The 26,049-nt window shown below is 42.1% G+C and overlaps 1 protein-coding gene across 13 annotated transcripts in view; it reads left to right on the top strand.

Moving 5' to 3' along the window:
- Window positions 1-26,049, top strand: part of LOC120314980 (disks large homolog 2-like) — an 899,194-nt gene that overhangs the window by 672,711 nt on the left and 200,434 nt on the right. The window lies entirely within an intron of this gene.

Here is a 26,049-nt window from a genome sequence, read left to right as displayed (position 1 = left end):
TAAGAGCAGGAAAATTGAAGAAAGAGACCGAGGGACTAATTCTGGCTGCACAAGACCAAGCCTTAAGGACAAATGCATACAAAGTCAAAATTGAGAAGACAGCAACAGACAGTAAGTGCCTCCTATGCAAAGAAGCTGAAGAAACAGTGGACCACTTGGTAAGCTGTTGCAAGAAGATTGCACAGACTGATTACAAGCAGCGGCATGACAAAGTAGCAACAATGGTGCATTGGAAGATCTGCAAAAAATATCATTTGCCTGTAAGCAAAAACTGGTGGATCATAAAATAGAGAAAGTCATAGAAAATGATAAAATTAAACTGCTCTGGGACTTCAGAATTCAAACAGACAAGCACCTGCAACATAAAACCCCAGACTTAACAATTGTCGATAAGAAAGACAAAAAAGTCTGGATAGTGGACGTGGCAGTGCCTGGAGACAGCAGAATAGACGAGAAAGAACTGGAGAAGATAACAAAATACAAAGACTTACAAATAGAAATAGAAAGACTGTGGCAAAAAGCAAGCAAGGGTAGTACCAATAGTAATAGGCTCCTTGGGTGCAATCCCAAAACAACTGGAGCACCACTTGAACACCATTGGCATTGACAAATTCGCTATTAGTCAATTGCAAAAGGCGGCCTTACTAGGAACTGCTTTCATCCTGCGACGATATCTGTAATACCATCAAACATCCACATCTGCCTATCCCAGGTCCTGGGTAAGGACTCGATAGGTAGACAAAATGCCAAATCCAGTCTGAACATCTGGCTGACTGTGCGATGATCGATAATAATAATAAAGTTGGAAGGGATCTTGGAGGTCATCTAGTCCAACCCCCATTTCAGACAAATGGCTGTCCAGTCTCTTCTTAAAAACTTCCATTGTTGGAGCATCCACCACTTCTGGAGGCTGGTTGTTCCACTGGTTAATTGTTCTCACTGTCAGGAAATTCCTCCTTAGTTCTAGGTTGCTTCTCACTTTGATTCGTTTTCATCCGTTGCTTCTTGTCCTGTCTTCAGGTGCTTTGGAGAATAGCTTGACTCCCTCTTCTTTGGGGCAGCCCCTTAGATATTGGAACACTGCTATCATATCCCCCCTCGTCCTTCTCTTCATTAAACTAGACCTACCCAATTCCAGCAGCCGTTCCTTATATGTTTTAGTCTCCAGTCCCCTGATCATTATTGTTGCTGTTCTCTGTACTCTCTCTAGGGTCTCAACTCAAGAAGCAATGGTTGGAAACTGACCAAGAAGAGAACCAACCTAGAACTAAGGGGAAATTTCCTGACAGTGAGAACAATTAATCAGTGAAACAACTTGCCTCCAGAAGTTGTGGATGCTCCACCATTGGAGGTTTTAAAGAAGAGATCAGACAACTATTTGTCTGAAATGATATAAGGTTTCCTGCTTGAGTAGGGGGTTGGTCTAGAGGATCTCCAAGTTCCCTTACAACTCTGTGATTATGTTTTAATTGATAAAACTAAACATTGCTGATAGACTATAGATGGAGTGAGTTCAATTCTTGTGGTAAGTCATAGCTTGTTGAAAACCTGATATATTAAATAACCTATGAAAGTAGGATATTGGGTGGTTGTCTCGACTAACAATCAAGCAGTGAGCAATGCCCAAATTAAGGAAGTACCAACTCAGTAAACAGCAGCCTAATCAAAGAAGCACCAAGAATATTCCCACCAATGCTGACAGGGCAAGCCATTTGTATATAAGCAGTGAGCAAACCCCACTCCCTTATAGACTGGTGATGTTACCTAGTTGGGTAATGAAAGGTCAAGAAAACAACCAAGCTCAGAGAGCACCATGTACTGTTCCCCTTCTAGTGAAGACTTTTTTTTAAAAAAAAAAATTCTATGTTCTGATGATCTGGGTGAATGTGGGTTTCGATAATGGAGGACCTATTGGCAATTGTTATCAATCGGAGTTGTAGCTGTTAAAGCAGACATGTCAAATACAAGGCCCGGGGGCCGGATGCGGCCCGCGAAGTGGTTTCATGTGGCCCGCGAAGCCATCCTGGAAACAGTGAGGGAACGGCCCCCTCTGCCTTGGCCTTGGCCCAGGCCAGCCGGGAGCCAATGTACAATTTTGTGGTGGCCATCTACGCGGAAACACATTCAGTCTTAGCTCCATAACACCAACCCCCCCCCCCGGCATGGCCTGAGAGGAATAGTGAGGCTCCTCCAGTGGACCATGCCTTGACACTTGCCCTGGTCCCACCCCCTTCTGCCAGGGACCCTCAGATCTGTCCCATTCCTGCCCAGGACCCCACAGGGACCCTTGACGTGAATGATGTAGAGCTGGCCACACCCACCCAGTAGGCCACACCCACTCCATCCACGCCCACCCCGTAGGCCGCACCCACCCTGGCCACACCCACCCGGCCCCCTGAGGGCAATCGCAATGCTGATGCGGCCCTCAATGAAATTGAGTTTGACACCCCTGTGTTTAAAGCATCAGGAAAAAACTTTAAGAATAGCAAGGTGTTTTTGTTTTACCATGCAGAGACAGGATTCCTTCCTCGCTAATTATTTCTCTCCTTTCAGGAGTTAATCTTCCTTAGGAAGTTATATAAACCATCACTTTGGGCTGCTGTTTCTTGCAATGAATAATGAAAGCATCCTCATGATATAGAGCTCGTTAAGGTCATCTTGTCAGTTCTGATTGCTAAATTCCCGGCTGACTTCGGTGTCATAATCTATAGCCAACAGCACAGTCCCAAGAAGCTATTCAGCTCTCCTTCTGTGTCTTGATGGCTTTTAAATTAGGCTTTCATGGAGCTCAACATCTCTACCGATGGTAATCCGTTCACAGTCAAAATTCATTTTCGCCAAAGATTTGGGATTTTAGAGCTTCTAGGTTTTTGAGGTCCGGCTACGAAGTTCCTGCTAGAGAAATCCAAGTTCTCCAGGTACGAAGAATCAATTCCTAGGAATTTCTGTGTTTGTGTCTGGTGTTAAGTTCCTCTAGCCATGATTGTTCCTATAATTATCCCCAATAAGCAGTTCCTGGTCCTTTTATCTTGTAATATCAGAGGAATCAGCAAAGTAACTTCCCTGTGGGGTCCTGGGTGTTCTCTGAGCTCGGTGGTTTTCTTGCAGACATTTCATTACCCATCTAAGTAGCATCATCAGAGGTGCTGGTGTAATAAGGTTACCTAGTTGGATAATGTCTGCAAAGAAACAACCAGGTGCAGAGAGCACCAAAAACCTCACAGTCCTCCTCCTCCTCCTCCCCTCCCTCCTTCTCTTCCTTTCCACACACCCTACTCCCTTCTAACACTGATGATGTTCCCTAGTTGGGGAATGAAACGTCTGCAAGAAAACCACCAGATTCAGAGAGCATTAAGGACCCCACAATCCTTTCTCTCCTCCTCCTTCTTCTCCAACGCTCCAGACACCCCACTCCTCTGTAGCACTGTTGATGTTCTCTAGTTTGGTGATGAAACATCTGCAGGAAAACCACCAGATTCAGAGAGCATTAAGGACCCCACAATCCTTCTCCTCCTTCTTCTTCTCCAACACTCCAGAGACTTAGCGAACCAGATGTAACCATGGGTAGCACGGTTCTCCCCAGCAACCTCATTTTAAAAAAAATTGCTCACAGTTTAAACAAAGCAAAACAGCAGAAAAAAAAGAGAGAACATGACATTTGGAAAACATCTTCCACACCAGTGGATACATTGATTGCAAGTTTGGGAGTTCTCGCTGTGAATGGAATGGAGTTGGTTTGGATCCCTTATTAATGTTGTATAGTCAGTTTTATTACCACTGAGCAGGACATCCTGGGTTTTCTTTTTTTTTTTTAAAAAAAAAGATGTTGCTTGCTGTTTTCTGTTCTGAACCTTTTAGATGTTTATTTAGAAAGTTTATATGACCGCCCATATAAACAGAAATAAAACCCCAAATACAAAACTCAATCTGGAGACAAGAATCAGACCAAACCACTTGCTGGATTCCATATCACCCTGGAGTTCCTGCTGGCAAAATTATGGTTTTGGGGGCCTTTCAAAAGAGCGTCAAGGTGGGGACCAATCTTATTTCTGCAGGGATGATGTTCCACAGGAGGGAGCCACAACGGAGAAGACCCATCTTCATAGTCTCACTAGATCAGGGGTCTTCAAACTTGGCCCTTTTATGACTTGTGGACTTCAACTCCCAGAATTCCTCAGCCAGGCACGCTGACTGAGGAATTCTGGGAGTTGAAGTCCACACCTCTTAAAATGACCGAGGTTGAGAAATACCAGTTTAGCTCCTTCTGAGTTAGCATTATTTCCCCCTCACATTATGTCAGGGAAATAATGCTAACTCAGAAAGACCTAAACCGGTGTTTCTCAACCTTGGCCCTTTTATGACTTGTAGACTTCAACTCCCAGAATTCCTCAGCTAGACACACTGGCTGAGGAATTTTGGGAGTTGAAGTCCACACCTCTTAAAATGGCCGAGGTTGAGTTAGCATTATTTTCCCCTCACATTATGTCAGGGGTCTTCAAACCTGGCCCTTTTATGACTTGTGGACCTCAACTCCCAGAATTCCTCAGCCAGGCATGCTGACTGAGGAATTCTGGGAGTTGAAGTCCACAAGTCATGAAGGGGCCAAGTTTGAAGACCCCTGAACTAGATGGACCTCCTTCAAAGAGAGGACTTATATACATACCCTGCCTCCCTGCTCTGGTGGGTTGGGCAAATGTATCTGGAAAAAGACAGCCCTTCCAATAACCTGACCCTCAAGCCATGTAGGGCTTTAAAGGTGACAACTAAAATCTTGAAATAGATCCAGAAGCAAATTGACAACCAAGGCAGCTTCTTCGAGAGAGGGAAATGTTTAGCAATCAAACAATCCTTATATCTTCTTAATTATGGATAGGGAACATGGTACCATCTAGGTCAGTGGTGGCAAACCTATGGCACGTGTGCCAGAAGCGGCGCTCAGAGCCTTCTCTGTTGACAAGAGAACTAGCAAGCTCGAGTAGAGGTGGTAGAGCAGAGGTCACCAACCATTGTCGATTGGTGGACTGGAAGAAAAGGGAGGGGGAAGCATTTTACATGCGCCCAGGCGCGTACGGGGCCGCGAGCACGCACGCGCTGCAAATGGGGTGGGGCTAGTGCCTGCGTGATACTCACTAGCCCTGCCCCGTTCTTGTGAGATGCAGCGCCTTGTATCTGCACCCCACGGTGTGGTGGCAGCCGTTTTTGCGCCTTGCAGCACGGTGGCCCATTTTTGTGCCCCCAGTTTTTGTGTGCGAGAGGTAGCACTCAGAGGCGCCTCCTTGCCCCCCCAAGAATACCACAATGCTGATGCGGCCCTGGCACTTTGCAATAAATAAGTGGGTTTTGGGTTGCAGTTTGGGCACTCAGTCTCTAAAAGGTTCGCCATCACTGATCTAGGTGCTATTGAACCATGCCTTTCAGCATCCCACAACCATGCTGCTTGCTGGGGCTGCTGGGCATTGTGGTTTGACAGCATCTGGGGAGAGACTGTACCTTCATCTCCCCTTTCTAAATTCTCTAACTGGCTGTGTTTAAATATATAAGATAAGAGTTCCTCTTTGCATTTATGCTCTCCTTCGGCTGCATCTGCAGTACTACTTAGGAATGCATTTAATTAAGAAATTGCTCAGTGTTTTTATGGATTTGCCCACAACCCTGCAAACAAACACGCATTTTCCCTCTCTTTTTTTTCCAGAAATGTATTAAGAAAGTGCTGTGCCCAAAGTGCTTGGCAGAGAATGCTTTTAGATTCAGTACATATATTTAGTTGCTGAGTTGCTGGTGCTTGTCGTATATGCACTGGAAACCACTGATTGTTGCTGTCTGAAACTTGAAATTGAGCATTAGGAAATGGGTCTAGCTAAGCTTCTGTTTTAGATTCTTTGGGGAAGTTTAAGCATGAGAGCAGTGTTCCAATATCTAAGGAGTGGCCACAAAAAAATCAGTCTATTCCCCAAAGAACCTAAAAGGCAGGACAAGAAGCAATGGATGGAAACTAATCAAGGAGAGAAGCAACTTGAAACTAAGGAGAATCTTCCTAACAGTGAAGACAATCAATCAGTGGAACGACTTGCCTCCAGAAGTTGTGGGTGCTCCAACACCAGTAGTGGGATTCAGCCAGTTGGTACCATTTCGGCAAAACTGGTAGCTAATTTTCTGTTGCCCAGAATGGACTTCTGGAAGCAGCATCCACACAGAGAACCAGTTGTTCACATATTTGAATCCCATCATTGTCCAACATTGGAAGTTTTAAAGAAGTTTTAAAGAAGAGACTGGATAACAGTTTGTCTGAAATGGTATAGGGCAGTGGTTCTCAACCTTTTTAATGCCGCGACCCCCAACCGGTTGTAAGTCGAGGACTACTCAACCAGTCGTAAGTCGAGGACTACTCAACTGGTGCAGCACTGTTTGCAGAATGGGACTTTTGGGGGGCTCAGCAGGGCATAGACAGCCTGGACAATTCCTACTGGCTTTTGAAAGCCAATAGAATTAGACTCTATTCAAGAGAGTCTATTCTATTGGCTTTCAAAAGCCAATAGAATAAAAGGGAGTAGCACAGCTAAGGAAAAGGGGAAAAAAATGGTGGACTGCATTGTTTGGCGATCTCCCATGAAATGGTCGTTTGACCCCAAATGGGGTCCCAACTCACAGGTTGAGAACCACTGGTATAGGGTATTCTGCCTGAGCAAGGGGTTGGACTGGAACAGGGCTTTTCAACCAGTGGTACAGGCACCACCTGTGGTACATTGGCATCTGGCAGGTGGTACGCGACCATCCTAGAAAAGTGGTAGTGGGGGAGGGGAATGAGCTGAACCGGTGGCAGCACCGCACAAGCCTGAGTGAGAGACAGCTGGAGCTGCAGGGCTGTCAGGGCTCAGCAGAAGTGCCAGGATCAGTGCTGCTTTCCAGCTGATCGGTGCCTCTTTGGGGCTGACAGGGCTCAGTGGAAATGCCAGGATCAGTGCCAGGCTCCACCTGGAACTTGGCGCTGATCCTGGTGCTTCTACTGAGCCCTGAAGAAGCACCAATCAGCTGGAATGTTGCAGCATCTCCAGGGTCTTATGATTTACATTCCGATGTTTGGCAACTGATTCATATTTATGACGGTCACAGTGTCTCAGGGTCATGTGAAGTGATCAAAACCTGCTGCAACCACCCAGCAGACGGGGGGAATAAAAACCAAACACCCCCCACCCCACCCCTGCTGCCAATCCTCAACAGAAATGCTCACAACAATGAAAACCTCGGACAGGAGGAAGAGTGCCGCCAGGTGGGCAGGCAGGTGTCTCGCACGGCTGTGGCTTGGGGGGCACTTTTTTCAGTGCCATTGTAACTTTGAACAGTCACTAAGCGAACGGTTGTAAGTCGAGGACTACCTGTACTTTATCACTTTTTTCCTTTTTTTGGTCATCAAGTTTTTGACACCTTGCTAGGTGACTGGTGGTACTCGGATGTTGCCATATCCTAAAAGTGGTACAAAAGGCTGAAAAGCCCTGGAGTAGAAGACCTCCGAGATCCTTTCCAACTCTGTTATTCTGTCACTCTGTTTTTTTTTCCATCAAACAATTTTGCATTACAGGTAGTCCTCAACTTACAACAACAGGTTCTCTGTGTGGATCCTGCTTCCAGAAGTCCGTTCTGGGTCTGGACAACAAAAAAAATTAGCTACTGGTTCTGCTGAACTGGTGCGAACCGGCTGAATCCCACCACTGCCTATTCAGGAACACCCATGGCGAGAAGGGGCAGGGTCTAAAAATTCAAGATGGTGACCACATGATCAAAGCTCTGTTCTGGTTGTGACCAGACAACCAAAACACCTTTTTATGTACATCACAATGTATGAGGCTTCAGTGATGCCGTCGTAACTGCCATTTTGGATTTGTGGGTCTTCTCTCCCCTTTGCAGATGCCCCCATCCTATTTATCATATGAATGCTCCTTACCTAGAGATGGGATGCAAGGCTGTAGATTATTGGCAGAAGATAGACATGGTCTCAATCAGTACTGAGGATTCTGTTTCCACAAAATGTCTTTTGGAAGCTGATCAACAAAACATTAACAGCATGATGTGGGGTAGCCCAAAATCATGAGGAATCTGGTGGCATCTTTAAGTCTTTTCACCTTAATGTTCCTAATGTTGAGAAACACTGCCATGTATTAACACAATTGTCTACCTACAATTCCCAGGAGAAAGAAACTGAGAATGACACAATCAGTTGCTTAGAATACTTTCTTTATTGCTGTTTGCCCACAGACAGGAATCTTGCCAGACTAAAACATACTGAACTGTCGGAAAACCCTGCGAAGATTAAGGAGGATCCCTCTTGGGTTTCTTTCTGCATTCCAAGGACTCAAGGCTGATTTGACCTTTTAGCTTCTTGTGAAAAAAAAAACACTTCCCTCCTGCAATTTGGTGCCAAATTCCACCACAACAATATGGCGAACTGATTAAGGTGTTGGACTGGGTAGGAGAAGATTTGTGTTCAAGCCCCTCTTCACCCAAGAAAACTTTCTGGGTGACTTTGAGCTAATCGTTCTCTTTTAGCCCTGAAATCAGATTTCTCTTGTGGGATTAGTAAGAAAAGAGATCTCCATATAAACCAGCTTCTTTTCTAAAAAGAAGCTGCGAAAAAAATGATCACTGGTGATTTTACCCTCCATAATTTGCCTAAACTCTGGGAAGCTGCCCAGAATTAAGGCAATCATCTTAAAGAATTATGGAACTATGTTTTCATCGCTTCTGTATATTCTGTCAGTTGGTGTCACAGGATAAACTTTGGTTTTGCTATTGCACAGAAAGGAGGGAACATTTTGCAAGTTTTATTTTAATCGCACATACAGTAGCATCCCACAATCTTTCCTGCCTCTTCTCTAATGCAGTTTTTCTTCTAACTATCTTTTATATCATCATTTAAAGCTTGTGACTTTTTAAAAAAATAAATCTGAGCTCTGGTCCATGGATAAGCCAAATTCATTTTTTTGAGTGTAAATAAATCAAATTGGGTGGCACTATTAATTCATACTGTTTTATGCATATACTTGCATGTGTAGACTATTCAGCAATTTATGCTTGCACCAATAGATGATGATGATGATGATAATGATGATGATGATAATAATAATAATAATAATAATAATAATAATAATAATAATAATAATAATGTTGGAAGGGATCTTGGAGGTCATCTAGTCCAACCCCCCTGCTCAGGCAGGAAACCCACCTATACCATTTCAGACAAATGGCTGTCCAGTCTCTTCTTAAAAATTTTCAGTGTTGGAGCATTCACCGCTTCTGGAGGCAGGTTGTTCCACTGGTTAATTGTTCTAACTATCAGGAAATTTATCCTTAGTTCTAGGTTGCTTCTCTCCTTGATTAGTTTCCATCCCTTGCTTCTTGTCCTGCCTTCAGGCGCTTTGGAGAATAGCTTGACTCCCTCTTCTTTGTGGCAGCCCCTGAGATATTGGAACACTGCTATCATGTCCCCCTCATCCTTCTCTTCATTAAACTAGACATACCCAATTCCAGCAATCGTTCCTTATATAGAGATAGATAGATAGATTTCCACATTTGAAGATGAGAGAGAGAGAGAGAGAGAGAGAGAGACAGAGAGACAGAGAGACAGAGAGACAGAGATAGATAGATAGATGATAGATAGATAGATAGATAGATAGATAGATAGATAGATAGATAGATAGATAGATAGATAGATAGATAGATAGATGTATACACACACACACACACACACACACACATACAGAGAGTTTTACAGACAGCCGGTCTGATTGATTGCACCTTTGGCATTTTGACTGCTATACTGCAGTATAGCAGTCAAAATGCCGAAGGTGCAATCAATCAGACCGGCTGTCTGTAAAACTCTCTGTATATACTCCTTTGACTCAGCTGACAAAGAGGGGAGGAGAGCCTGTGGCCTGGTGGTTAATACAACTGCCTAGCAGCTAGACTGCCCAGGTTTGAATCCCATAAAGGGGTGTGGCTAGCTGATGAGGACTAATGAGTCCAAAATAGCTATATTAGTCTCCCACTTAAATCTTTAACTCTTGTCAGCAAAAAAAAAAAAATGTGAATAGATAGATAGATAAATATAGATAGATAGAGTGAGAGAGAGAGAGAGAGAGATACCAACTGTGAACTGTGGTGTCCTTGGTGCATTCTTAGTCGTTTTCTTGCAGATATTACCAATTGGGTAACAATCACCAATGCTAGAAGGGAGTGGGTTTGTGCTGTTTAAATACAGGTGACTTGCCCTATCAGCATCAGCGGGGTGTTCTTGGAGGTTCCTTAATTAGGTTGGTCTAATCAAGCAATAAACAATCCCTCAATCAAGGAACTAACACAAAAAAACCCCCAAAGAGTAAACAACAGCCTAATCAATAAACCACCAAGAACACTCCATGACAGGGCAAACCACTTGTATATAAACATAGAGCAGGCCCCATTCCCTTCTAGCACTGATGATATTACCTAGTTGGGTAATGAAATGTCTGCAAGAAAATAGCCAAGCTCAGAAAGCATCAGGAACCCGACAGATAGACAGACATTTATCCACATTTGATCCAGATACAGTAATGGACAATTCTCCACCTATAAAAAGATCTAGGATCAGTTCTATTTAAGATGTAACTGAAAATGAACACAGAAAAGAATTTAAAAAAAAAAAAACAGCTGAGTTCCCAACAGTCCTTTCCTTGTCCTTCTGAAAAATCTGTGTCAGTCCACAGTGGATCAGCTATAGGGCCATCAACACATATCTATTCATTATATTCATGTCTTCTCTTCAAATTCTCTTAGACAAAAGGATTTCTCACTTCCTTTTTGACGGGATAAAAGGCTTGAGTGTGGAGCTGGACCTACAAATTAATTTGCAGAGAGCATTGTTGGCACTTAAGAAGTGTACACTGGCACACAACAGCACAAATCACTTTGAGAGATTGAGATTTCTGCAGGGTAGGGGTTTAGAAGAAGAAGGATGGGACATGGTTTTATTTTAAGGGTGGATTTAGATTTCTGCTTCCCTAGGCACGTTGTGGCCCAGGGTTGGTCCCAACAAGTAGCAACATCTGGTTGAACTTGTTGGGACTTGGAAATTGAACGGAGTCAGACAACATTGGTGGGAGATCATCAGGAATTCCAGGGCTATGCAGGCAGTCCTCAACTTACAACCACAATGGAGCCCAAAACACATGTTGGTAAGAGAGGATTTGGTTAAGTAGGTTTTGCCCTCTTTTACGACTTTTATCGTCACAGTTCTTAAGTGAATCTCTGCAGTTCTTTAATTACTAACATGGTTGTGAAGTGAATCTGGTTTCCCCATTGGCTTTGCTTGTCAGAAGGTCACACAAGGGGATCACGTCACTCCGGAACACGGCAACCGTCATAAATAGGAGTCCGTTGACAAGGGTCTGAAAAACAGTCACTCAGTGAACTGTTGTAAGGCAAGGACTACCTGTAGTCTAGATTGGACAGCCAGAAAACATCTGAAAGAAAGCAATGGTAAAACATTTATCTAGTGCAGGGGTAGGCAACCTTGGCTCTTTTATGACTCATGGACTTCAACTCCCAGAATTCCTGAGCCAGCCATGCTGAGGGGAAAGGGAGAGGTTTCCAAGCTGAGCCATGCTGGCTCAAGAATTCTGGGAGTTGAAGTCCACAAGTCATGAAGGGGGCCAAAGTTTCCCTCATGCTGGCTGAGGAATTCTGGGAGTTGAAGTCCACAAGTCATGAAGGGGCCAAAGTTTTTCCCATGCTGGCTCAGGAATTTGGGGAGTTGAATTCTACAAGTCATAAAAGAGCCAAGGTTGCTTACCCCTGCTCTAGTGTTTTCAAGAAAACAATATAAACATAGATGTATAAAACTGGAAGGGACTTTGGGGGTCTTCTAGTCCAACCCCATTCCCAAAGCAAGTGTCCTTATACCATCCTGGACAAATGGTTGTCCAATCTCTTCTTGAAAACATCCAGTGATGGAGCACCCACAACTCCAGGAAGCAAACTATTCCATTAATTAATTGTTCTCACTGTCAGGAGGTTTCTCCTTAGTTCTAGGTTACTTCTTTCCTTGATTAGTTTCCATCCGTTACTTCTTGTCCTGCCTTCAGGTTCTTTGGAGAATAGCTTGATTCCCTCTTCTTTGTGGCAGCCTCTGAGATATTGGAACACTGCTATCATGTCCCCCCTCGTCCTTCTCTTCATTAATCTAGACATACTCAATTCCAGCAACCATTCCTTACATGCTTTAGCCTCCAGTCCTCTAATCATCTTTGTTGCTCTTCTCTGTACTCTTTCTAGAGCAGGAGTCTATAAATTTGGCCCTTTATGACTCAGGAATTCTGGGAATTGAAGTCCACAAGTCATAAAAGGGACCAAGTTTGAAGACCCCTGTTCTAGACACTCAACATCTTTTTTACCTCGTGGCAACATCTCTTTACATCTCTTTCAAATCCACACATCTTAAAACCACCAAGGTTGACAAATACTAGAGTAGACAATTAGGATTGTCCCTGGCTTTGCTCAAAATAAAATTCAAGTAAGGCCTAAGGGAAAAACCCATATCTTTGGTGGCCCCATCATGGTCCTCAATTGCTCCTTTTTTGTCAAAGGAGATTTCCTTGCAGTTCTTGCTGTTGCTGTTACAGAGGATGCAATTAAGTCTTTAGCCATTAAGAATGAGATTTAATTCCAACGGAGCACCTTTAGCTTTGTCACATTTAGAAATTAAATATTTAGTTGTGTATTAAATTAGACATGTTGTGCCATCATTGGGGAGCGGCTGTTCGTTTTTCTGCTGCATAAATGTTTTACAAGCCTCTGCTTTGCTTCTGGTAAATTAATAATGAAGGTTTTGGGCTCGTAATTGATTATTAGAGTTTAAGGGGAAAAAATTAATTTAGGGGGACTGAGTCAATGTGCAGAGAGGGGGCAGTTTCAATTTGTTGTGGACAAGAAGGCGGTCACTTATCAATTAATTGGAACGGCGGTGGATAAATTAAAAACAGAGGCAATTTTGTCTACATCTTGAGGCTGCCTGTCACATTCATATTTGCAATAACAGGTGGCTACTTTTTTCCCCACATGCTGTCATGGTTCCGACAGATGAAACTCTTCAAAAGAATTTCGAGGCATTGTTTACCTTAAAGAATCTTTTATTTGAGAAACAAAATATCAGCACTACATAGTTGAAGCCAAGAACTGAATTCCCCTCCCCTGGCACAAAGTAGCAAAGCCCAATTCCCTCTTCCAATTAACAGTCATAAATCACACTCCCCAATTAACTTGAACCATGGCCTCCCTTCCCAGTGCTCCTGACCACCAAATTTCTATCAACTCTGGACCTAATATCCTTGGGTTCCCACTGCTGAGTTATTATTGTTATGACTAGCTGGCCTCTCATCCACATTCCCCCTCCCAGCATCAACTAATTCTAAAAGCAATAGAGAAAATGGCTGCATTTCCATCTGTTGTCAAAGCAAGAACATCCGATGTTAGCAGCATTGACACATGCACTTTTGCACTCCTAACCCGGACCCAAAGTTGCTATAAGGTAGGCTGCCTGGGCTGTGGGATGCATTAACAGAGGGATAGAATCAAGATAACATGAAGTATTAATACCACTTTACAATGCCTTGGTAAGGCCACACTTGGAATACTGCATCCAGTTTTGGTCACCATGATATAAAAAAGGTGTTGAGACTCTAGAAAGAGTACAGAGAAATGCAACAAAGATGATTAGGGGCCTAGAAGCTAAAACATATAAGGAACGGCTGCTGGAATTGGGTATGTCTAGTTTAATGAAGAGAAGGACGAGGGGAGGACATGATAGCAGTGTTCCAATATCTCAGGGGCTACCACAAAGAAGAGGGAGTCAAGATATTTTCCAAAGCGCCTGAAGGCAGGACAAGAAGCAACAGGTGAAAACTAATCAAGGAGAGAAGCAACCTAGAACTAAGGAGAAACTTCCTGACAGTTAGACCAATTAACCAATGGAACAACCTGCCTCCAGAAGCGGGGAATGCTCCAATACAGGAAGTTTTTAAGAAGAGACTGGACAGCCATTTGTCCAAAATGGTGTAGGGTTTCCTGCCTGAGCAGGGGGTTGGACTTGATGACCTCCAAGGCCCCTTCCATTTATTATTATTATTATTATTATTATTATTATTATTATTATTATTATGGATCATCGCACAGTCAGCCAGATGTTCAGACTGGATTTGGCATTTTGTCTACCTATCGAGTCCTTACCCAGGACCTGGGATAGGCAGATGTGGATGTTTGATGGTATTACAGATATCGTCGCAGGATGGAAGCAGTTCCTAGTAAGGCCGCCTTTTGCAATTGACTAATAGCGAATTTGTCAATGCCAATGGTGTTCAAGTGGTGCTCCAGTTGTTTTGGGATTGCACCCAAGGAGCCTATGACTATTGGTACTACCCTTGCTTGCTTTTGCCACAGTCTTTCTATTTCTATTTGTAGGTCTTTGTATTTTGTTATCTTCTCCAGTTCTTTCTCTTCTATTCTGCTATCTCCAGGCACTGCCACGTCCACTATCCAGACTTTTTTGTCTTTCTTATCGACAATTGTTAAGTCTGGGGTGTTATGTTGCAGGTGCTTGTCTGTTTGAATTCTGAAGTCCCAGAGCAGTTTAATTTTATCATTTTCTATGACTTTCTCTATTTTATGATCCCACCAGTTTTTGCTTACAGGCAAATGATATTTTTTGCAGATCTTCCAATGCACCATTGTTGCTAATTTGTCATGCCGCTGCTTGTGTTATTGTTGTTGTTGTTGTTGTTATTATTGTTATTATTACTATCGATCATCGCACAGTCAGCCAGATGTTCAGACTGGATTTGGCATTTTGTCTACCTATCGAGTCCTTACCCAGGACCTGGGATAGGCAGATGTGGATGTTTGATGGTATTACAGATATCGTCGCAGGATGGAAGCAGTTCCTAATAAGGTCTGCCTTTTGCAATTGACTAATAGCGAATTTGTCAATGCCAATGGTGTTCAAGTGGTGCTCCAGTTGTTTTGGAATTGCACCCAAGGAGCCTATGACTATTGGTACTACCCTTGCTTGCTTTTGCCACAGTCTTTCTATTTCTATTTGTAGGTCTTTGTATTTTGTTATCTTCTCCAGTTCTTTCTCTTCTATTCTGCTATCTCCAGGCACTGCCACGTCCACTATCCAGACTTTTTTGTCTTTCTTATCGACAATTGTTAAGTCTGGGGTGTTATGTTGCAGGTGCTTGTCTGTTTGAATTCTGAAGTCCCAGAGCAGTTTAATTTTATCATTTTCTATGACTTTCTCTATTTTATGATCCCACCAGTTTTTGCTTACAGGCAAATGATATTTTTTGCAGATCTTCCAATGCACCATTGTTGCTACTTTGTCATGCCGCTGCTTGTAATCAGTCTGTGCAATCTTCTTGCAACAGCTTACCAAGTGGTCCACTGTTTCTTCAGCTTCTTTGCATAGGCGGCACTTACTGTCTGTTGCTGTCTTCTCAATTTTGACTTTGTATGCATTTGTCCTTAAGGCTTGGTCTTGTGCAGCCAGAATTAGTCCCTCGGTCTCTTTCTTCAATTTTCCTGCTCTTAGCCATTGCCAGGTTTTATTATTATCTGCTTTCCCAGCTATTTTTTTAATGTATTGGCCATGTAGTGCTTTGTCTTCCCATGCCTCTATTCTGTTCTTCATTTGGTCTTTCTTGTAGGCCAGTTTGGTCTCTCCAGTAGTTAGTAAGCCTTCCTGATATACTAAATTCAGTGCATCTTCATCATGTTCTTCAGATATTCTTCCAAAGCAATTTTTTTTCTTCAACCATCTGAGTATTGTAGATTCCACGCCCACTATTTGCCTTGGTAGATAAAGTCCTATCATTCAACTGCGTGGAGAAGGGCATGATCATTGCATATTTTCTGGATTGCCATCCATTGCTTTAGTTCTGCTTGAGTCCAGTAAACTATTCCAGCTGTTATCTAATGACTGGGATTGCCCAGGTATTGATTGCCTTTATGGTATTTTCTCCATTGAGTTTGGATTTTAAGATCTTCTTCACTCTCTTGATGTATTCACCTCTAATCTTTTTCTTGACTTCAGTGTGCTTGATGTTGTCAGCTGAAGGATACCCAAGTATTTGTAGTACTCTTCCTCATCCAGACTCTTAATGTTATTTTCGTGGGGCATCTTGATTCCTTCAGTTTTCATTATTTTTCCTTGTTTGATAGTAAGTGTGGCACATTTGTCCAAGCCAAACTCCATTACAATATCTTGGCTATATATACGGACAGTGTTGAGCAGCGATTCTATTTCAGATGATGTTTTTCCATACAGCTTCAGATCATCCATGTAAAGGAGGTGGGATAGTCTAGCAGATGTTTTTGATGTTTGATAGCCATGTCCTGAGTTATTCAGTATTGTTGACAGAGGAAACAGTGCAATAACAAATAGTAATGGTGATAATGAATCTCCTTGAAATATTCCTCTCTTGATATTAACCTCTCCCAGCTTCTCACCATTGATCTGCAACTGTGTCTTCCATTGTGCCATCGATCTTTGCACAAATTTTCTGATGTTTCTACTGACTCCTGTTATTTCTAGGCACTTTTATTATCCAATCATGTGGCAGAGAGTCAAATGCCTTTTTGTAGTCAATCCATGCCACATTCAGGTTGGTCTTCCTTCTCTTGCAGTTTTCCAAGATCATTTTGTCTATTAGGAGTTGATCTTTTGTTCCTCTGCTATTGGGGCGGTTTCCTTTCTGCTCAGGTGGAAAGAGATTGTTTTCAACTAGATGCTGTTGTACTGCATCAGCTACTACACCAGTTAGTAATTTGAAAGTTGTTGGTAAGCAGGTAATTGGCCTGTAGTTACCTGGTGTTGCCCCTTTTGCTGGATTTTTCATTATTAGGTAGGTTTTCCCAGTTGTTAGCCACTTTTCAATTTCTCCTCCTTGTAGTATATTGTTGAACTGCTTGGCAATGAGTGGGTGTATAACAGTTAGATGTTTCAACCAAAACCCATGCAGTTCATCTTCACCTGGTGCTGACCAATTTTTGATTTTCTTTGCTCTTTTTTCTACCATTTTTGTTGTTATTACTAGTTCTTTCATTTCAACTTCTGTTTTATTTGCATCCACCTCTTTTAACCAAGCCGCATCCTTGTTGTATTTCTTTGGGTTATCCCATATCTGCTTCCAGAACTGCACTGTTTCTTCCTGGTCAGGTACTGACTGATTCTTTGCAGTTTCTCCATTGATGGATTGGTAGAAACGTTTCTGATTGGATTGAAATTGGAGGTTCTGCCTATAGTTTGCAATGCGAGCTTCATATCTACTGATTTTCCTGGCTATAGCTGTTATTTGTTGCTTTATTATTTCCAGTGCTTCCTTGATCTTCCTTGTTTCTAAGTGGTATTTCTTGATTAGGTATTCTTTGGTCTTCTTGTTCTTCAGCTTCTTTTCTTTCATCTGTTCTAGCTTGCTTGCATGTGAGCTTAACTTGCTGATCTTATTTTCTAGTCTAACCTTCCATTTTTTTTCTGGTGCACTGTTTGTTGTTTTCTTTGTGATTGATCCCAGGTATTCTGTAGATACTGCGCTGTGCGTACATTAGTTGGTGTGTTTCTTGCAGTGAATTGGTGCTTATACTTGATATTGCAGTATTTGTATCTTTTAATGCTTGTGCTAGCTGTTTCTTTGGAACAAGCTCAATGCAGGCAGCCTTATTCTGTTGTTTTTGTGCTGTTCTAGATGCTCAGTTATTCTTTGTTTCAATTCTTTTATTTCTTTAGTTAGAGGGTTTTGTTCTTCCTGAGGAAGAGGTGCCTGGTTTCCAAATGAGAACAGTGTATATCTCTGCTGGATTCCTTCACTGCCAACTCCCCCTGGTTTGCCTCTACATTCTGAATTACTTCTGGTAAGGCTTTGATTTCTTTGCCCTGGGTAAACCTTTGCAGTTCGTCCAATTCTGTTTCTGTGAATATTTTATTTCGTATTATAAATCGGCATTGATCTGCTAGTCTCTGTTCTGTTATTTCTGATTCTGGATGTTGTTCTTTCCAGAACTGGTGCATTTGTTTTAGATATCCTCTTCTTGTTGGACTTGATCTGTAGTAACAGATCATTATTTCTTTGTTTTCCATCACTGTGTATCTGCGACGGCGTAAACACCTTTTTCCAGTAGTTCTGCAGCTGCGGGGCGTGGTTGCTCAGCCAACAGTCCTGAGTCCTGTAACCCATTTTCACCAGATATTCAGGAACTCCAATATCTAGCGCGGACCTTGTTAACCCGGGCGACGTCCGAGCCGGTATGGCATTCTGCAATTTACGTCTCACCATATTTTTTATGGGAGAGACACTCTTTGTCTGACTCCTCTGATGAGACCTGTCCAGTATGGTTGAACCTCTGGCATAGCTCTCATCTTCATCAGAGTACACAATCCCCACAACCACGTCAAGGTAGTGCCTCACTGGGGATATTACTATTATTATTATTATTATTATTATTATTATTATTATTATTATTATTATGGATCATCGCTCAGTCAGCCAGATGTTCAGACTGGATTTGGCATTTTGTCTACCTATCGAGTCCTTACCCAGGACCTGGGATAGGCAGATGTGGATGTTTGATGGCAGATGTGGATGTTTGATGGTATTACAGGTATCGTCGCAGGATGGAAGCAGTTCCTAATAAGTCCGCCTTTTGCAATTGACTAATAGCAAATTTGTCAATGCCAATGGTGTTCAAGTGGTGCTCCAGTTGTTTTGGGATTGCGCCCAAGGAGCCTATGACTATTGGTACTACCCTTGCTTGCTTTTGCCACAGTCTTTCTATTTCTATTTGTAGGTCTTTGTATTTTGTTATCTTCTCCAGTTCTTTCTCTTCTATTCTGCTGTCTCCAGGCACTGCCACGTCCACTATCCAGACTTTTTGTCTTTCTTATCGACAATTGTTAAGTCTGGGGTGTTATGTTGCAGGTGCTTGTCTGTTTGAATTCTGAAGTCCCAGAGCAGTTTAATTTTATCATTTTCTATGACTTTCTCTATTTTATGATCCCACCAGTTTTGCTTACAGGCAAATGATATTTTTTGCAGATCTTCCAATGCACCATTGTTGCTACTTTGTCATGCCGCTGCTTGTAATCAGTTTGTGCAATCTTCTTGCAACAGCTTACCAAGTGGTCCACTGTTTCTTCAGCTTCTTTGCATAGGCGGCACTTACTGTCTGTTGCTGTCTTCTCAATTGTGACTTTGTATGCATTTGTCCTTAAGGCTTGGTCTTGTGCAGCCAGAATTAGTCCCTCGGTCTCTTTCTTTAATTTTCCTGCTCTTAGCCATTGCCAGGTCTTGTTATTATCTGCTTTCCCAGTTATTTTTTTCATGTATTGGCCATGTAGTGCTTTGTCTTCTCATGCCTCTATTCTGTTCTTCATTTGGTCTTTCTTGTAGGCCACTTTGGTCTCTCCAGTAGTTAGTAAACCTTCCTGATATACTAATTTCAGTGCATCTTCATCATTGTTCTTCAGATATTCTTCCAAAGCCATTTTTTCTTCTTCAACCATCTGCTGTACTTGTAGCATTCCACGCCCACCTAGTTGCCTTGGTAGATAAAGTCTATCAATGTCACTGCGTGGATGAAGGGCATGATTCATTGTCATTATTTTTCTGATCTGCCTATCCATTGCTTTTAGTTCTGCTTGAGTCCAGTCCACTATTCCAGCTGTGTACCTAATGACTGGGATTGCCCAGGTGTTGATTGCCTTTATGGTATTTCCTCCATTGAGTTTGGACTTTAAGATCTTCTTCACTCTCTTGATGTATTCACTTCTAATCTTTTTCTTGACGTCAGTGTGCTTGATGTTGTCAGCTTGAAGGATACCCAAGTATTTGTAGTACTCTTCCTCATCCAGACTCTTAATGTTATTTTTGGGGGGCATCTTGATTCCTTCAGTTTTCATTATTTTTCCTTGTTTGATAGTAAGTGTGGCACATTTGTCCAAGCCAAACTCCATTACAATATCTTGGCTATATATACGGACAGTGTTGAGCAGCGATTATATTTCAGATGATGTTTTTCCATACAGCTTCAGATCATCCATGTAAAGGAGGTGGGATAGTCTGGCAGATGTTTTTGATGTTTGATAGCCATGTCCTGAGTGATTCAGTATTGTTGACAGAGGAAACAGTGCAATAACAAATAGTAATGGTGATAATGAATCTCCTTGAAATATTCCTCTCTTGATATTAACCTCTCCCAGCCTCTCACCATTGATCTGCAACTGTGTCTTCCATTGTGCCATCGATCTCTGCCACAAATTTCTGAGGTTTCTACTGACTCCTGTTATTTCTAGGCACTTTATTATCCAATCATGTGGCAGAGAGTCAAATGCCTTTTTGTAGTCAATCCATGCCACATTCAGGTTGGTCTTCCTTCTCTTGCAGTTTTCCAAGATCATTGTGTCTATTAGGAGTTGATCTTTTGGTCCTCTGCTGTTGGGGCGGTTTCCTTTCTGCTCAGGTGGAAAGAGATTGTTTTCAACTAGATGCTGTTGCACTGCATCAGCTACTACACCAGTTAGTAATTTGAAAGTTGTTGGTAAGCAGGTAATAGGCCTGTAGTTACCTGGTGTTGCCCCTTTTGCTGGATTTTTCATTATTAGGTAGGTTTTTCCAGTTGTTAGCCACTTTTCAATTTCTCCTCCTTGTAGTATATTGTTGAATTGCTTGGCAATGAGTGGGTGTATAACAGTTAGATGTTTCAACCAAAACCCATGCAGTTCATCTTCACCTGGTGCTGACGAATTTTTGATTTTCTTTGCTCTTTTTTCTACCATTTTTGTTGTTATTACTAGTTCTTTCATTTCAACTTCTGTTTTATTTGCATCCACCTCTTTTAACCAAGCCGCATCCTTATTGTATTTCTTTGGGTTATCCCATATCTGCTTCCAGAACTGCACTGTTTCTTCCTTGTCAGGTACTGACTGATTCATTGCAGTTTCTCCATTGATGGATTGGTAGAAACGTTTCTGATTGGATTGAAATTGGAGGTTCTGCCTATAGTTTGCAATTCGAGCTTCATATCTACTGATTTTTCCTGGCTATAGCTGTTATTTGTTGCTTTATTATTTCCAGTGGTTCCTTGATCTTCCTTGTTTCTAAGTGGTATTTCTTGATTAGGTATTCTTTGGTTTTCTTGTTCTTCAGCTTCTTTTCTTTCATCTGTTCTAGCTTGCTTGCATGTGATCTTAACTTGCTGATCTTATTTTCTAGTCTAACATTCCATTTTTGTGGTGCACTGTTTGTTTGTTTTTCTTCTTTGTTGATTTTGCATCCCAGGTATTCAGTTATAACTGCAGCTGTGCTGTACATTAGTTGGTTTGTTTCTTTCAGTGAATTGGTGCTTATACTTGCTATTGCAGTATTTGCATCTTTTAATGCTTGTGCTGTTTCTTTGAAACAAGCTTCAATGCAGGCAGCCTTATTCTGTTGTTTTTGTGCTGTTCTAGATGCTCAGTTATTCTTTGTTTCAATTCTTTTAATTCTTTAGTTAGAGGGTTTTGTTCTTCCTGAGGAAGAGGTGCCTGGTTTCCAAATGAGAACAGTTGTATATCTCTACTGGATTCTTTCACTGCCAACTCCCCCTGGTTTGCCTCTACATTCTGAATTACTTCTTGTAAGGCTTTGATTTCTTTGCCCTGGGTAAACCTTTGCAGTTCGTCCAATTCTGTTTCTGTAAATACTTTATTTCGTGTTATAAATCGGCGTTGATCTGCTAGTCTCTGTTCTGTTATTTCTGATTCTGGATGTTGTTCTTTCCAGAATTGGTGCATTCGTTTTAGATATCCTCGTCTTGTTGGACTTGATCTGTAGTAACAGATCATTATTTCTTTGTTTTCCATCACTGTTTATCTGCGACGGGTAAACACCTTTTCTTCCAGTAGTTCTGCAGCTGCTGGCCCTGGTTGCTCAGCCAACAGTCCTGAGTCCTGTAGCCCATTTTTCACCAGAGATCCAGGAACTCCAATATCTAGCGCGGACCTTGTTAACCCGGGCGACGTCCGAGCCGGTATGGCATTCTGCAATTTACGCCTCACCATATTTTTTATGGGAGAGACACTCTTTGTCTGACTCCTCTGATGAGACCTGTCCAGTATGGTTGAACCTCTGGCATAGCTCTCATTTTCCTCAGAGTACACAAGCCCCACAACCACGTCAAGGTAGTGCCTCACTGGGGGTTATTATTATTATTATTATTATTATTATTATTATTATTATTATTATTATTATTATTATTATTAACTCTTCAAGGGCAGCACCATGTAAAGTGCAATTACTTATTTATTATTTCTCCAAGAGCTTGAGGTGGCTTGCAAGGAAGGCTCCCTTAAATTTTAGGCTTAAGAAGACCAACTCTGTGGAGGGAACCTGGGAACAGCTGAGTCTGACTTCTCCATAGTTTCCAGTGAATTTACGTGGCCGGAGATGGTCTTAAACCCAGATCTCTCCATTCATAAAACAGCACTTTAGCCTCCACTTTACATGCAGGCTCTAATTGTCCTAATTGTTCGTGCTGATAATATATAACTCTAACTATGCATTTGCAATTCTAAATTTGAAGAGGCCTCGGTTCTGTCTGCTGATATTGTATTATTTTAATTTAATATCATTAACTTTTCATGTGTTTATTTCTGCCAATTTTAAAACACGGGACCTTCCCCCCTCCTTTTTCAGTTCTTAAGGGCATGCATGCAATCTTGCAAACAACGAAGCTGCTTTATGCCCAGAGCTGAATACGCTATATGCCATAAAGAAAACAGCTTTGGAAGGACTTAACTGTACATGATTGGAATTGAAAGCCTCACTGTCTTAATCTGAAGGACAGGTAGGTAAATAGGCAATATTCAGTCATGATTAGGAGCAGGTGAATCTCTAACAGCTGCTTTTTACATATTGCTTTCATTAAGCAAGGTAATTAGCAGGCTTATAAAGCCGTGTCTTCTGTGGGGAAAACATCCCTTTTAATAAGAAAACCCCAGTGTAATTATTTTTATATCAATTATTAACGTCTGGCCAAATTTTATGTAGGGTTCTATTATATTATCCAAGAACAGGCCTGTTAAATCCTAACAGTGCTAAGAAAATTAATACACATATATATATGCATGTGTGTGTGTTTATGTCTCTGTGTGTGTGTGTGTATACAGTCAGCTTACAACAGTTCATTTAGTGACCGTTCAAAGTTACAATGGCACTGAAAAATGTGACTTGTGACCTTTTTTCAAAGTTATGACAGTTGCAGCATCCCCAGGGTCACGTGATCAAAATCCAGAGGCTCGGCAACTGGCATGTACTTATGACGGTTGCAGTGTCCCTGGGGTCACGTGATCCCCTTTTGCGACCTTCTGACAAGCGAAGTCAATGGGGGAAGCCAGATTCACTTAACAACGGTGTTACTAAGCTAACAACCACAGTGATTCACTTAACAACTGTGGCAAGAGACATCGTAAAATGGGCAAAACTTAACAAATGTCTCACTTAGCAATAGAAATTTTGGGCTCAGTTGCAGTCGTACACTGAGGACTGCCTGTACTGGGAAAAGCCTAGCTTTGCCTATGTGGAATATCTATTTATACAATTCTTAAAACTAGTGTCTCTTCTTTGTTTCAAGCTTTGGATCTGAAATACCCTTGTTTAAAAAAAATGCACTAGATCAGGGGTCCCCAACCTGTGGGCCACACCCCATTACCAGGCCGTGGCCTACTGGCCACTAGGCCACAGAACCAGCTGGCCAGTGCTTGCGTGTCTGTGCACGCACTCACCCCCATTCGCACTAGTGCTGCCGCCGCTATGCAAATGGGGCACCGCTTGGCCAAAACAGGGCACTGCGTGGCAAAAATTTCATGCATGGTGAAAACAGGGTGGTGCTAATGCCCGTGTGGAAAAAAGGAGCGGTTGCTAGCGAGTGTCATGTGGGTGCTTACACCGCCCTGTTTGTGTTGCGCGTACTCGCGGCCCTGTTTGTGTGCACGCATACATAAAATGTTTCTCAACCGAGAAAGATTGGTGACCTTTGCACTAGATGTTAGATCACTTTTGACAAGAGAAATGGCAGATGTGAATCCAGATCAATATCTCAGTAGGGAGACAGAGAGATAAAACAACTGTGCTATCACACTAGAATCCCAATGAAAGTAAAACCCATGTGTTTTAATCTATAGTTCAACACACACCCCCCATAAATCCCTTCTGATGCTGGGCTTGAGATGGAGATGCCTGTGACAAGCCACAATCACTTTGAAGGAGAATACTTGTAGCTCACGGTTGAAATGGTGCTCTCTGAGCTGGCTTGTTTTCTTGCAGACGTTAGTTAGAGTCATGAAATATCTGCAAGGAAACAAGCCAGCTCAGAGAGCACCAAGGACCCCACACAATCACTGTAAAATAATAAAACATGTGTCATGATGTGCACCCATGCACTAAACCAGGGGTAGGCAACCCAAAACACTCAAAGAGCCACTTGGACCCGTTTCCCACCAAAAACAAAACACTGGGAGCTGCAAAACCCTTTTGATATCTAAAATGGAGCTTACACAGCATATATCCTTTTTTACCTTTATTATAAGTGTGTGTGTGTGTGTGTGTGTGTGTGTGTGTGTGTGTGTAGGTCTTTGGTTATTCGGGTTTTCTCCCACGTAAAATTGGAAGTATCTTGGCGATGTTTCGACGAAGTCCCATTCGTCATCTTCAGGCTGGTGTTTTCAGCTTCGTGCTTCGAGGAGCAATGTGACTACAAGCAGTGGCATGACAAAGTAACAACAATGGTGCATTGGGAGATCTGCAAAAAATATCATTTGCCTGTAAGCAAAAACTGGTGGGATCATAAAATAGAGAAAGTCATAGAAAATGATAAAATTAAACTGCTCTGGGACTTCAGAATTCAAACAGACAAGCACCTGCAACATAACACCCCAGACTTAACAATTGTCGATAAGAAAGACAAAAAAGTCTGGATAGTGGACGTGGCAGTGCCTGGAGACAGCATAATAGAAGAGAAAGAGCTGGAGAAGATAACAAAATACAAAGACCTACAAATAGAAATAGAAAGACTGTGGCAAAAGCAAGCAAGGGTAGTACCAATAGTAATAGGCTCCTTGGGTGCAATCCCAAAACAACTGGAGCACCACTTGAACACCATTGGCATTGACAAATTCGCTATTAGTCAATTGCAAAAGGCGGCCTTACTAGGAACTGCTTCCATCCTGCGACGATACCTGTAATACCATCAAACATCCACATCTGCCTATCCCAGGTCCTGGGTAAGGACTCGATAGGTAGACAAAATGCCAAATCCAGTCTGAACATCTGGCTGACTGTGCGATGATCCATAATAATAATAATAATAATATAATAAAATAATAATAATCATAAATAATCATAATAATAATAATAGCTGATGCAGTGCAACAGCATCTAGTTGAAAACAATCTCTTTCCACCTGAGCAGAAAGGAAACCGCCCCAATAGCAGAGGAACAAAAGATCAACTCCTAATAGACAAAATGATCTTGGAAAACTGCAAGAGAAGGAAGACCAACCTGAATGTGGCATGGATTGACTACAAAAAGGCATTTGACTCTCTGCCACATGACTGGATAATCAAGTGCCTAGAAATAACAGGAGTCAGTAGAAACATCAGAAAATTTGTGCAAAGATCGATGGCACAATGGAAGACACAGTTGCAGATCAATGGTGAGAGCTGGGAGAGGTTAATATCAAGAGAGGAATATTTCAAGGAGATTCATTATCACCATTACTATTTGTTATTGCACTGTTTCCTCTGTCAACAATACTGAATAACTCAGGACATGGCTATCAAACATCAAAAACATCTCCCAGACTATCCCACCTCCTTTATATGGATGATCTGAAGCTGTATGGAAAAACATCATCTGAAATAGAATCGCTGCTCAACACTGTCCGTATATATAGCCAAGATATTGTAATGGAGTTTGGCTTGGACAAATGTGCCACACT

The sequence above is a fragment of the Crotalus tigris genome, unplaced genomic scaffold (assembly GCF_016545835.1).
Source record: "Crotalus tigris isolate CLP2741 ecotype Arizona unplaced genomic scaffold, ASM1654583v1 scf7180000019031.1477733, whole genome shotgun sequence".
Lineage (NCBI taxonomy): Eukaryota > Metazoa > Chordata > Lepidosauria > Squamata > Viperidae > Crotalus > Crotalus tigris.
This window is presented reverse-complemented; position numbering and strand designations above follow the sequence as displayed.